Raw genomic sequence first — 14,005 nt, 5'->3', positions numbered from 1 at the left:
TTCCTCTTTCAATAACTATTGTCCAGGTGTGTTGCCGGAGAGACCTAAGTGGAGTATGGTGCAGCTCCCCAGAGTAAAACGAATAACTGGGAGAAATTCAAACGAAGGTGCGCTAAGCAAAAAATCTCGGAGCCTCCTGAAGAATACCCCTGCTGCCGGGAAGATGGAACACCCCGTGACTCAAAGCAACCGAGCCGACGGGCGAGGCAGAGGTGTAAAAAACCGTGGAGGACGGAACCCCGAGATTAGAGTAACGCGCAAGCCTCGGAGGAGCTGCCCTAGTGCCAATCCCGGCTTAACACTGCCTCAGGAACACACCCACCTAGGAAAAGAAAAAGGGGGGCTAGAGGGCAATAAATAGGATCAAGAAAAACCTTGTAGGAAATCGGAATAGCACCACCCATCCTGGCTGATTATTTTAATTATTGTATGTATCTGGGAGCAATTAATTAGACCATGTCAAGGACCCTTGTTAGGTGGGAGGATTCAAAGGTCCTTAAAGTTAATGTTAACGGAAAAATCCCTAAGATCACGACCTGAGGTGGTGTTACAGAAATGGAGAGGTTTAGATCTCCTATTTTTAAAACAAGGCGGACTTTGTGTAGCCTTAGGAGAAGAATGCTGTATTTATGCAGATCATACCGGCATTGTTAGAGATACTGTGGCTAAACTTAGGGAAGGGTTGGAAAAGAGAGGACGAGAAAGAGAATCTCAACAAGGCTGATATGAATCATGGTTTAACTCTTCCCCCGGTTGACTAAAACTCTTATACTAAGCCACCGAGAATTACAATGGTTTACTGAACAAAATGGTGATAAAAAGGGGGGATTGTGATAGATGTAAACCACATGTACCTTGAAACAGGTCGTAACGTTCTGATTTTGTAAAAATGATTGTGTAACGTATATTGTTAGTTGCTAACGAAGCATAGAACTGAGTTATAGGTAACTTAGAAGTGGAAACCATAGAAATTAAGGAGCCAATGAATGAGCTTGCTGATAAAGATGACCAAATATGGGAGAGGGGTCAACTAAGGGACAAGTGAGGAAGAGGAGCAACTTCATCCCATCGACCACCAGGAGGTAAAAGACGACCCCCTAACAACAACTGGCGCATGTGCAGAAGAAGCCTCAGTGAAACAATCGGGACCCGGAACTAAAGGACTATAAAAACCTGAATTCGGAAAGGGACAGTGCGTGCCGTTGGTAGAGCTGAGACGCTCTGGCCGCCCAGCGCTGTTTGCTTAATTGCTGCCTGCTAAATTAATAGAATTCAGTTTGTAACTGAATTAACTGTTTTCCAACTGGTGACTGGGAAACCCACAATCACAAGGGTCAAATGTCATCAGGTCACAAGTCAGGGTCTAAAGTAACTGTCAAAGGTTAGCTTAGAAGGCCAAAGGTCAGGGTCGCTGGCCAAAGGTCCCCCAAAAAGCAGTGACCTAGTGCCTTGGGCTCCCGCTGGTTTTTTTGTTCTGGCCTGTGCATCACTGTAAATGGTCCCCCTGGAAACAGTGAATCAGTGACTTTGTTTCTACGCTCTTTTGGTTCCTGCCTGTCTGTCACAACAGTCTACCCAGAAACAGTGGCTATGTTATTTTGACTATTAATTTCCTTCTCCCTTTCTCTCTTTCTCTCTCTTTGGACTCTAGTTCCTATTTTGGCATTCCACAGTCAGTCCTCTAGCCTCTTGGTATTTCTGTCCCCTCTGTCTCTGGTTCTGTGCGCCTGTCATTGGTGAGCATAGAAAGTCATCACCGATAGATTTATTTCTCCATCTTTATTGATTCTGTTCCCTGCCCTTCATTTTGGGTTTTTCCCCCCGTCTACCTAGGATTTGATAAATTTGCTATACTGCAGCCTGTTGCTACCTTTTTCTTTCCCCGTGTCAGTTTGTATGGCTCGTTGTCTCTCTTTAGTCCTCTCTCTGTACTGCGTTAGCTGTGCTCTGTTTTCTTTCTCCTTCCCTCTGTCTCCATTTCAGACTCTCTGTCTTTCAGCTCTGCTTCTCTGCCCAGTCACCTACCATTGTTTTCTCTGTCTCTCTAATTTTCTATTTCTCTATCTCTCTGTGGCCTCAGAAGATTTCAGGTCAGGAACATCTTTCAGTTCTGACACCTGTAGATCCAGAGTTATCACTGCCTTGGGTTCAGCAGAGAAATTGTCTTTGCCCAGGGCCAATCGCCCCCACACAACCCGCTCACCCTTGGGCACAGAGGAACAATCGGTGGGTTTATAAATTAAAATGGTAGTTCATAGGGTCAAAAAGCTCATTTGATGAATAAAACAGTGTTTAAAAAATGTGTTTTACACCATAGAAATAGCAGTTTGTAGGACTAAAAGCATTTTATATCTAGAAATTAAATGGCGGGTTTGTAGGGAAAAATAGAGCATTTTTTAGAATAAGTTGGGGTTTTATAGAAAAGCAGCATAGTGCTTTTACAGAATAAAGCAGTGGTTCTGTATGATAAAAATTTGGTTTCCTAGATTAAAAATGGTGCTTAAGGGAATTTTAAATTTTTTTCCCCTCCCCATAATAAAATGGAGTTTTCCAGGCTGAAATAGCCTCATGTTCCTCCAAGGACCGATTGTACGCTCTTCCCAAGGTTTTCCGCTTACCCAGGGCTTCTGGTAGAAGCATGGCAATACAGGTGGCATCACGAGATGCAAAGTATAACTGTCTAACGTTTTGGCTCTTTTGGTACCTAGGTAAAGTACATAGGCTCTAACAGTAGTATTTTTACAGTTTATAAGTAGCCATTTTCCTACCAAGCTTCACTTGATATCTATCTTTTTCTATCTACATGCTAGAAAACTTAAAATCTACTTACATACCAGTACAAGAGATGCAGCCGCAGTAGGAATCGGGATCGTTGTTTTCAGTGAGAGTCGCTTTCTCCATTCAGCACCCAGCGTCCTACAAAGCTAACTCCAGTTCCTTCGGTGCCTTTATATCTTCTGCAGCCACTGCTTAACAACTCAGATCAGAAGAGCAGCACCTCCTCCTCCAGCTGCTTTTAACCATTCTGCAGGCAAGACCCGCCCCTTTCCCAGAGGACTGTGGGAAGGGCAGTGGGTGGGGCCAGGGGTACATAAACCACCGGTCTTCGCTTAGGCCATGCATTCTCCTGCTGGCTTCCATTTAGCAGATGGAGCTTAGTTGTCAGCTTGGCTTTTTGAGAAGATGCATCTGAGGTAAGAGCTTAAGGAGTACTCAATGTTAAGTAGCATGTATATAATAGAATATGTACTTATAAATAGGTTTGGTTTTGGTTTTTTTCATTGATTATTTATTGTATGTTTAGGGGTTTGTAAGATAACACTATATGGTTATTTATTAGTCATTGTTTCTAAGTGTGTGGTCTTTTACATGTGTTCCTGACCATACCGAAGATAGAACCTCACCTTTTAATACCCAGTTTTTCCTTGTAATGAGTAAATTGTGAGTATCGCTTCTCCTAACAGGCACAATGATGAGATTAAATGGGGGCAGGCAAGGAAAGTCTTATGTCTGCCTATAGAGGTTTAGCCTTTCCCAATAGAGTAACAGGGATCAAATAGGTAGTATTTTCCCAGTTCCAGGAGAGCTCATGGCTTTTCTAGCGGTTTTCAGTGGACTGTGGTTTTTCTAGCTCATTTGGAGGTCGCAGCAGGCCCCTCATGGACTATAAGCATTACCTCTGTGTTAAGGCAGAGTAGAGAATGTTTTTAGCAAGAATCCTTTTCTCCTTTCAGCATTGATTCTCTGATTAAACAACTTGGGTCACAAGAGCCACACCTGCTCCCTCAGCTGCTTTTAATCCCTCTGCAGGCAGCATCATCCCCTTTCCCAGGCCACTGTGGGAAGGGCAGTGGGTGGAGCCTGGGGTATATAAGGCACCTGCCTTGCCTTTGGCAGCTCATTCTACTCTCTGTCTCCTGTCAGTGTGTTCTGGTTTTCATTCTGCAGCTGAAGCATTGGAGTTGCTGCTGTTGTCTTGGTTCGTGCATTCAAGGTAAGTGTTTTGCAACTAGCTAAGTGTGGCCAGTGTCTACCTAGTCAAATGTACTTATTGATGAAGCTTGAGTTGCGTTTAGTTTGTGTCTTTTGTGTTGCCTTTGCCAGGGCAACTCAATCCTATCAGGTTAGCTGTCGGTCTTTTGCTTCTGGGTGCACAGCATTTTACCGGCGTTCCTGACCTTGCACAAGATGGACTGTTGGGGTTTTATTTCACCAGCTTTGCTCTTCAAACTGTAAGCCATTAACACCACTTCTGTTACTAGGTCTGATGATAAGCTTATCCAGCTAGGGCTTGAGTAAGCTTCTTGCTTGCGTATAGGCTTTTAGCATTTCCTAATAAAGTCATGGGTATCAAAGGCAACTCTCTTCCGGGTTACGGGACAGTTTATGGCTTTTCTTCATTGTTCTCAGAACTGTAATCCTTTTAGAACCAGCGCAGTTTGCAGCAGGTCCTTTGTTGACTATAAGTATTGGGACTTGATTTCTCCTACGGCATGTTACTGGCTTTAGACTTTGGTGGAAGGCGTTGTACGCAATACCCGAAGCGTGGCTCCATTGAGCAGATCCTATCAGTGAAGGTCTAACTGCTGTTTCTTATGTTTTACAGGTGGCACCTGAGGGTCGCCTCCAGTGTGCATCTCCGTTTCTCTCAAGAATGGATTTGGGATCCCTGGACTTTTCAATGCTAAGTCGAGGGAGTAGGAGAAAAGGGCAAGATGGGGAGCGGCGGTGGAGAGGGTGCCTGCGTTGCGGGGGAGTTATTAGGCAAACCTTGTTTATTTTATAGCCCCGGCACGAACCTCGGCGCAGGCACCTGTAAGTGGCGGAGGCTGCGAGCGATCGGTCAGGTAAGGGAATGGGAGATGGGAACAGGTTTTGGGCGGTCTCTTGGCATGTGGCCTTCTGCTTTGTTACGTGTGGGCCCCATAGAGAGCATTGTTGGGACATAGCCACGTGTCTGAGCGCACTGAGAAGGTGAAGCGGTTGTCGTCTGTGTTGATGTCTAACACCGAAGCGTCACATGGCAGGTAGATGGAGCGTTTGGCTCTGATTTTTGCAGATGCTGCGCAGCCACCTTGCGCCATGTGCCTCTGTATTGGGGTGGTCTAAGGGATAGCGTTCCTCTGTATTGCGCTTGCCTTGCGCCATGTGCCTATGTATTGGGGTGCTATAATGCATAGTGTGTCTCTATTGCCTTCACCTTGCGCCGTATGCCTCTGTATTACGCTTGTTGTGCGCCGTCTGCCTCTGTATTACGCTTGTCGTGTGCTGTGTGAGATGGGAATTTCCTAAATGGAGGCGAGAGGTCTGGAATGGTGCGGTAAGGAGTTGGCATCGGGGGACTTGCTTAGTAGACACGGGGGCCAGATGCGATGCATACGGACGCAGCGACAGAGGAGTCAAGGGGAAGACCCCAAGCAGGTAGGTCGGCCAGTGGCATTAGCGTGATGAAATGATCAGCGGCTCTATGCCACGTTTAAGATTCGTGTGTGTGTTTCTCTTTTGAAGGTGCGAAGCAAGGAGGAGAGCGGGCCGTTTCCAGGAAAGGCGACTCGGGCCAGGCGAGCCATTCCTAATGGGCCAGTGTTGTGTTGCACGTGAGTGTTACAGGCATCCCTTGTTTGTGTGTTTATAGGCCAGGCCTGAGCGTCTGTGCAGCTACCAGTAAATGGCATGGGCCAGGTGAGCGATTTGTTAAGGTATGGTAATGGAAGGTGGGAACCTGTTTCTTTTTCAGGCCCCGGAGGCGGCGGTGGGACATGGCCATGGCACACAGAGAAGGTGAGGCGGCCGTTACCTGTGGCGGTAACCATGGCCCCTCGTGGACTGTAAGCATTAGCCCTTTATTTCACAGGCCCGTAGCAGAGCCCGCAGTTCAGTGGAAGACCAAACATAGCACTTGCTTGCAAAAGATGAGGTATGCCCCGCAAGTGCGGCTTCTGGGGAACTGTGCATACTGGGGAGCGGGGAGCAAGGGGGGTAGATATTGAATGAAGTTGAGCCTGGGAGGGAGGGAGGCTTCCCATGGAGACCTGAGGAATCGGTAAACTGTCGGTCTGCATCCGGGTGACTCTCTCAATGCTCTTTGCAGATGCAGCGGGATGAGCGGAGCGCCCTAAGAAAGCAGGTCAGCGTATGTTACGCACGGTAAGATGCCACCGCTGGCTCTCTGACTAGCTTATCCGTTCGGGTCTGTAATTTTTTGTCTGAAGTCTCAAACTGCCAAGCAAAGCCAGATGTCAGCACCGGCGGTGACCTCGGCCAGGTGAGCTGAGAGTAGCGGGCTAAAGCAGCGATCGCTTTTTCAGGGGTGACTGTGCCTGTGAAGTTCTAACCATCTCTTTTTGCTTTACAGGAGCTACCCGAGGCTTGACACAGCAAAGCGTCCCAGTAAGCAGACATGCAGTAGATGTTTTACCCTGTCAAGAAAGGATGTTGGATCTCTGGACTCCTCAAAGCTAAGTAGAAGGAACTGGATAAGAGGGCAAAAATGGGAGGGGTGTGTAGGAGGCTGGGTAAGGCTGCACGGGGAGGAGCAGGTCAATTGTCAGCACAATGCCAGGGTGTGCCGGGCAGGGCAGCTCCAGCCCGTGTCTGTCTGTCCGCTTGTTGTTTGGTGTGTCTTCTGTGTCTTAGTCCCTCTCTGGGTGTCAGCATCCTCTTTGCGCTCAAAGGGGCACAGCGTGCCTCTCGGGCATAGTCTCTAGGGTCTCGGATGCCCACGCTCGCTGATCAGCATAGCGCCCACGGGGCTCTTCTTGCTTTGCCTGGCAGGGTCACGGCACGGTTTGCCCTTGCATCTTGGAAGTTTCCGGCCGGTCCTCTCTTAGGGCATCATCACAGGCTCTGGCGGGAGCTCTGTTCTCCGGTCACCTATTTTCACATCCCAAGGCTTTTTCCTTGCATCTTTCCATCGTTAGGTCTTGAAGATGGTCTTCTTGAGCATCCGTCATCACAATTTTGACAGTAAGTCCTTCCAACGAGCCGTTCCAGTCCCCTCTCTTCTGAGGTTGCCATAGAGCTTCCGCCCGTCCGCTCTCAGTGGCGTAGTTTGACAGCTGCCTGTACAGGAGCCCTTCTTGCTGACAGTGTTTGGCCATCTTGGAGTCACATCGTCCACAGAGTTCTGTGTTGTGTCATTCTGTGCGTGTTTGGCTGGGAGCTGCTCTGCCCGGGGCTGTGGAGGTGGGGTGACATGGCACAGCAGTAAGAGTCCAGGGTTAGCATGCAGGATTCTGCCCGGGAGGCCTTGGTAAAGGCGGTACCGTCAGCAGGGTGTGGAGTCTGTCCTTTCTGTCCCATTCCTGGGAGATGATGGGAGCTGTCTGGGTGGGGCCCTTCAGCGTTGGAAGAAGCAGATGGGATTTTGCAGGGCTGTAAGGCTGTGGGGCTCTGAGGTATGCCGGCTGGGGTTTTTTTCTGTTTGTGTTTTAATGGCTGCTTGCAGTTAGACTCCAGATAGGGTTCCTAAATGGAAGCGAGAGGTCTGCAATGGTGCAGCAATGAGTTGGCATCATGGAGACTTGCTTAATAAATTGTTGGGTTTTTCAGACGGGGCCTGAGGCGATGCATACCGATGCAGCGACAGAGGAGTCGAGGGGAAGACCCCAAGGAGGTAGGTCGGCCAGTGGTGTCGGCGTGATGAAATGGTGTGCTGCTCTGTGCCACCTTTAAGATTTTTTGTGTTTGTGGCTGTTTCCCTTTTGAAGGCGCGAAGCAAGGAGGAAAGCAATCCATTTCCAGGGAAGGCGACTCAGGCCAGGCGAGCCATTTCTAGCAGGCCAGTGTTGCGTTGCAGGTGAGTTATAAGCATCCCTTGTTTATTTTATAGCCCCGGCACGAACCTTGACGCAGGCACCTGTAAATAGTGGAGGCTGCGAGCAATCGGTCAGGTAAGGGAATGGGAGATGGGAACAGGTTTTGGGCAGTCTCTTGGCATGTGGCCTTCTGCTTTGTTTCTTGCAGACCCCATGGAGAGCTTCGTTGGGATATAGCCACGTGTCTGAGCGCACTGAGAAGGTGAAGCGGTTGTCGTCTGTGTTGATATCTAACACCGAAGCATCACATGGCAGGTAGATAGAACGTTTGGCTCTGATTTTGCAGATGCTGCGCGGCCACCTTGCGCAGTGTCCCTCTGTATAAGGGTGGTCTAAGGGATAGCATTCCTCTGTATTGCGCTTGCCTTGTGCCATGTGCCTCTAATGGGGTGGCATAATGCATAGTGTGCCTCTGTATTATGCGTTCAGCTTATGCTGACTGCCTCTGTATTATGCCTTCAGGTTGTGCAGTGTGAGACAGGGGTTCTTAAATGGAAGTGAGAGGTCCGGAATGGTGCAGCAATGAGTTGGCATTGGGGGGCTTCCTTAATAAATTGTTGGGTTTTTCAGATGGGGCCAGAAGCGGTGTATACCGATGCAGCAACAGAGGAGTCGAGGGGAAGACCCAAGGAGGTAGGTTGGCCTGTGGTGTGGGCATGATGAAATGGTCAACGGCTCTGTTCCACCTTCAAGATTTGTGTGTGTGGCTGTTTTTTGCAGGTGTGAAGCAAGGAGAGCGGGCCATTTCCAGGGAAGGCAACTTGGGCCAGGTGAGCCATTCCTAGCAGGCCAGTGTTACGGGGCATCCCCCGTCTGAGTGTTACGGGGCATCCCCCGTCTGAGTGTTACGGGGCATCCCCCGTCTGAGTGTTACGGGGCATCCCCCGTCTGAGTGTTACGGGGCATCCCCCGTCTGAGTGTTACGGGGCATCCCCCGTCTGAGTGTTACGGGGCATCCCCCGTCTGAGTGTTACGGGGCATCCCCCGTCTGAGTGTTACGGGGCATCCCCCGTCTGAGTGTTACGGGGCATCCCCCGTCTGAGTGTTACGGGCCAGGTCTGAGCCTTGGTGCAGCCACCAGAAAATGGTGTAGGCCAGGTGAGGGAATTGTTAGATAAGGTAATGGAAGGTGGGAACTTGTTTCTTTTTCAGGCCCCGGAGGCAGTGGTGGGACATGGCCATGGCACACAGAGAAGGTGAGGCGGCCGTTACCTGTGGTAGTAACCATGGCCCCTCATGGACTGTAAGCATTAGCCCTTTATTTCACAGGCCCGTAGCAGAGCCCGCAGTTCAGTGGAAGACCAAACATAGCACTTGCTTGCAAAAGATGAGGTATGCCCCGCAAGTGCGGCTTCTGGGGAACTGTGCATACTGGGGAGCGGGGAGCAAGGGGGGTAGATATTGAATGAAGTTGAGCCTGGGAGGGAGGGAGGCTTCCCATGGAGACCTGAGGAATCGGTAAACTGTCGGTCTGCATCCGGGTGACTCTCTCAATGCTCTTTGCAGATGCAGCGGGATGAGCGGAGCGCCCTAAGAAAGCAGGTCAGCGTATGTTACGCATGGTAAGATGCCACCGCTGGCTGTCTGACTAGCTTATCTGTTTGGGTCTGTAATTTTTTTGTCCGAATTCTCAAACTGCCAAGTGAAGCCAGATGTCAGCACCGGCGGTGACCTCGGCCAGGTGAGCTGAGAGTAGCGGGCTAAAGCAGCGATCGCTTTTTCAGGGGTGACTGTGCCTGTGAAGTTCTAACCATCTCTTTTTGCTTTACAGGAGCTACCCGAGGCTTGACACAGCAAAGCGTCCCAGTAAGCAGACATGCAGTAGATGTTTTACCCTGTCAAGAAAGGATTTTGGATCTCCGGACCCTTCAAAGCTAAGTAGAAGGAACTGGATAAGAGGGCAAAAATGGGAGGGGTGTGTAGGAGGCTGGGTAAGGCTGCACGGGGAGGAGCAGGTCCATTGTCAGCACAATGCCAGGGTGTGCCGGGCAGGGCAGCTCCAGCCCGTGTCTGTCTGTCCGCTTGTTGTTTGGTGTGTCTTCTGTGTCTTAGTCCCTCTCTGGGTGTCAGCATCCTCTTTGCGCTCAAAGGGGCACAGCGTGCCTCTCGGGCATAGTCTCTAGGGTCTCGGATGCCCACGCTCGCTGATCAGCATAGCGCCCACGGGGCTCTTCTTGCTTTGCCTGGCAGGGTCACGGCACGGTTTGCCCTTGCATCTTGGAAGTTTCTGGCCGGTCCTCTCTTAGGGCATCATCACAGGCTCTGGCGGGAGCTCTGTTCTCCGGTCACCTATTTTCACGTCCCGAGGCTTTTTCCTTGCATCTTTCCAATTGTTAGGTCTTGAAGATGGTCGTCTTGTGCATCTGTCATCACAATTTTGAACGGCTCACTGGAAGGACTTACTGTCCAGTCCCCCTTCTTCTGAGGTTGCCATAGAGCTTCCTCCCATCCGCTCTCAGTGGCGTAGTTTGACAGTTGCCTGTACAGGAGCCCTTCTTGCGGACAGTGTTTGGCCATCTTGGAGTCGCATCGTCCACAGAGTTCTGTGTTGTGTCATTCTGTGCATGTTTGGCTGGGAGCTGCTCTGCCCGGGGCTGTGGAGGTGGGGTGACATGGCACAGCAGTAAGAGTCCAGGGTTAGCATGCAGGATTCTGCCCGGGAGGCCTTGGTAAAGGCGGTACCGTCAGCAGGGTGTGCAGTCTGTCCTTTCCATCCTGTTCCTGGGAGATGATGGGAGCTGCCTGGGTGGGGTCCTTCAGCGTTGGAAGAAGCAGATGGGATTTTGCAGGGGTGTAAGGCTGTGGGGCTCTGAGGTATGCAGTTAGACTCCAGATAGTGTTCCTAAAAGGAAGTGAGAGGTCTGGAATGGTGCAGCAATGAGTTGTCATCAGGGTGACTTGCTTAATAAACTTTTTGGTTTTTCAGATGGGGCCAGAGGCGATGCATAGCGATGCAGTCATGGAGTTCTCATCTGGAAGACCCCAAGGAGGTTGGTCAGCCAGTGGTGTTGGCGTGATGAAATGGTTGAGCAGCTCTGTGCCACCTTTAAGTTTTGTGTGTGTGGCTGTTTCTCTTTTGAAGGTGCGAAATGAGGAGGAAAGGGGGCCGTTTCCAGGCAAGGTGACTCGGGCCAGGTGAGCCATTCCTAGAGGGCCAGTGTTGCTTTATAGGTAAGTGTTACAGGCATGCCTTGTTTGTGAGGGCTAGGCCAGGCCTGAGCCTCTGCGCAGCTGCCAATAAATGGCATGGGCCAGCTCAGTGGTTATGTTAACATAATGTAATGGAAGGTGGGAACCGGTTTGTTTTCAGGCTGTGGAGGTGGTGGCAGGACATGGCCATGGCACACAGAGGTGGTGGGGCAGGTGTTATCTGTGTTGGTACCTAATACCATGGCAGGCAGGTGGAGCCCTTGTCTCTCTGTTCCTGCAGGTGCGGCCCGGCCACCTTGGGAAGTGGAGGGGCAGTGGAGGTGAGCTGGAATAATAGCTGGGTGCTGGGTATGAGGTGATTGTGGGAGCAGTGATTTCTCACCAGGGTAAGAGTAATTTTGCATCTCTTGGGGTGGTAGGTACCACATGCCATGACCACCACCATGTCTCTCTTTGGATTGACTGGGTCAGTGGAATGCCACAAACAGGGTGTTCTGGTTAGAATTGACAGTTGTTATCCACAGCATCTGTTGTGTCTCGCACCTTACAGCCACTGGCTAAGTTGCAGCTCTCCGTTCTCCACCCTCAGCGAGCATCATCACGTCGGAGCCTCGCCGCTTTGTCATGAAGCCCTTTGACCAGCTGTCGGCTTGATAGTGTTGCGTCTTCTGGATTGTATTGCCTAGTACGGTTCTGTCTTGGGGTGGTGTCTCATGCCGTGTGACTCTGTAACGGGATGCTGTAATCTGTAGCATTGTCATGTCTGGGGATGCTGTCTCGCGCCGTCTGCCTCTGTATGCGAACCGAGTCTCACATGCCGTGTGACTCGGTAACGGGACGCTGTAATCTGTAGCATTGTCATGTCTGGGGATGCTGTCTCGCGCTGTCTGCCTCTGTATGCGAACTGAGTCTCACATGCCGTGTGACTCGGTAACGGGACGCTGTAATCTGTAGCATTGTCATGTCTGGGGATGCTGTCTCGCGCCGTCTGCCTCTGTATGCGAACCGAGTCTCACATGCCGTGTGACTCGGTAACGGGACGCTGTAATCTGTAGCATTGTCATGTCTGGGGATGCTGTCTCGCGCCGTCTGCCTCTGTATGCGAACTGAGTCTCACATGCCGTGTGACTCTGTAACGGGACGCTGTAATCTGTAGCATTGTCATGTCTGGGGATGCTGTCTCGCGCCGTCTGCCTCTGTATGCGAACCGAGTCTCACATGCCGTGTGACTCTGTAACGGGACGCTGTAATCTGTAGCATTGTCATGTCTGGGGATGCTGTCTCGCGCCGTCTGCCTCTGTATGCGAACCGAGTCTCACATGCCGTGTGACTCTGTAACGGGACGCTGTAATCTGTAGCATTGTCATGTCTGGGGATGCTGTCTCGCGCCGTCTGCCTCTGTATGCGAACCGAGTCTCACATGCCGTGTGACTCTGTAACGGGACGCTGTAATCTGTAGCATTGTCATGTCTGGGGATGCTGTCTCGCGCCGTCTGCCTCTGTATGCGAACTGAGTCTCACATGCCGTGTGACTCTGTAACGGGACGCTGTAATCTGTAGCATTGTCATGTTGTAAGATGCAGTGCTGCGTCACCTGGCATTGTATCTCTGTGGTGCTTTGCACTGTATCACTCTGTCTAGTTAGCATTTTGTGCCATCTGGCTTGGTCCCAGGATGGTGTAATCAATAGCACTGTTGTAGTATGGGGCTGTAAGTAGCTGTCTGGCTGTGTTTTTGGAATGTCTTGCATTGTATGACACTGTCTTGGGGTGCACTCTTGGAATGTGCAATGTCTTTGTTAGGTATGGTTTTTGCCAGGCACTAGAGGGAGGTTTGGAGTCCTGCAGTAAATTCTGCAGCAAATGTTCCTAGAGTGTAAATTTCAAAGAGCAGTAGCAGGTAGCGTGCTGTAGGTAGTGAAGTGACTTCCTAGGCTTTGGCCTTTGAGGTGTGACACTTCACTTGACTTTGATGAAGCTGTTTGAAGAGTGAGACTCTGCCAAGCATGGGTGTAGATTTGGGGCTATGGCCTTTTGTGGTGGCTGGAGGCAGAATGGCTCTGATGTAGGTGCTCATCAGTAGGGGTGGGCAGGCTGTTGGTGAGTTAGTGTGGCTAACCATGTGTGTGATGCTTTTGTTTCAGGATTGCTCAAGCAAACCTGAAACCTGCTTGGGTTTTGGCAGGCAGGGTGATGTTTTTGGAGGGCCCGGGGAACGATGTTCCCGGGTGGTGCCTCGCAGGGCAGGGGGAGCAGAATGAGTGGTGGTGTGTGTGTGGCTGCCTAACTGTGTGTGTGATGCTTTTGTTTCAGGTTTGCTCAGGCCTCAGGAATTAGATATTTTAGAATAAAAAAACCCCAGCCGGGGGATTTTTTTTTTGTTCCCCCGGCTGGGTTTTTTTTTCCCCGGTCCCGGCCGGTCTGCGAGGCGACTGTTGTCGCCTAAGTTTGGGTGCAGCCGGTGCTTGGGCAGGGGTTTTTGGCAGGCAGGGTGATGTTTTTGGAGGGCCCGGGGAACGATGTTCCCGGGTGGTGCCTCGCAGGGCAGGGGGAGCAGAATGAGTGGTGGTGTGTGTGTGTGGCTGCCTAACTGTGTGTGTGATGCTTTTGTTTCAGGTTTGCTCAAGCCTCAGGAATTAGATATTTTAGAATAAAAAAACCCCAGCCGGGGGATTTTTTTTTTGTTCCCCCGGCTGGGTTTTTTTTTCCCCGGTCCCGGCCGGTCTGCGAGGCGACTGTTGTCGCCTAAGTTTGGGTGCAGCCGGTGCTTGGGCAGGGGTTTTTGGCAGGCAGGGAGATGTTTTTGGAGGGCCCGGGGAACGATGTTCCCGGGTGGTGCCTCGCAGGGCAGGGGGAGCAGAATGAGTGGTGGTGTGTGTGTGGCTGCCTAACTGTGTGTGTGATGCTTTTGTTTCAGGTTTGCTCAGGCCTCAGGATTTAGATATTTTAGAATAAAAAAACCCCAGCCGGGGGATTTTTTTTTTGTTCCCCCGGCTGGGTTTTTTTTTCCCCGGTCCCGGCCGGTCTGCGAGGCGACTG

Source organism: Gallinula chloropus (assembly GCF_964237585.1).
Source record: "Gallinula chloropus genome assembly, chromosome: 16".
NCBI lineage: Eukaryota > Metazoa > Chordata > Aves > Gruiformes > Rallidae > Gallinula > Gallinula chloropus.
The sequence above is the reverse complement of the archived record's forward strand: the minus strand, read 5'-3'. Positions refer to the sequence as shown.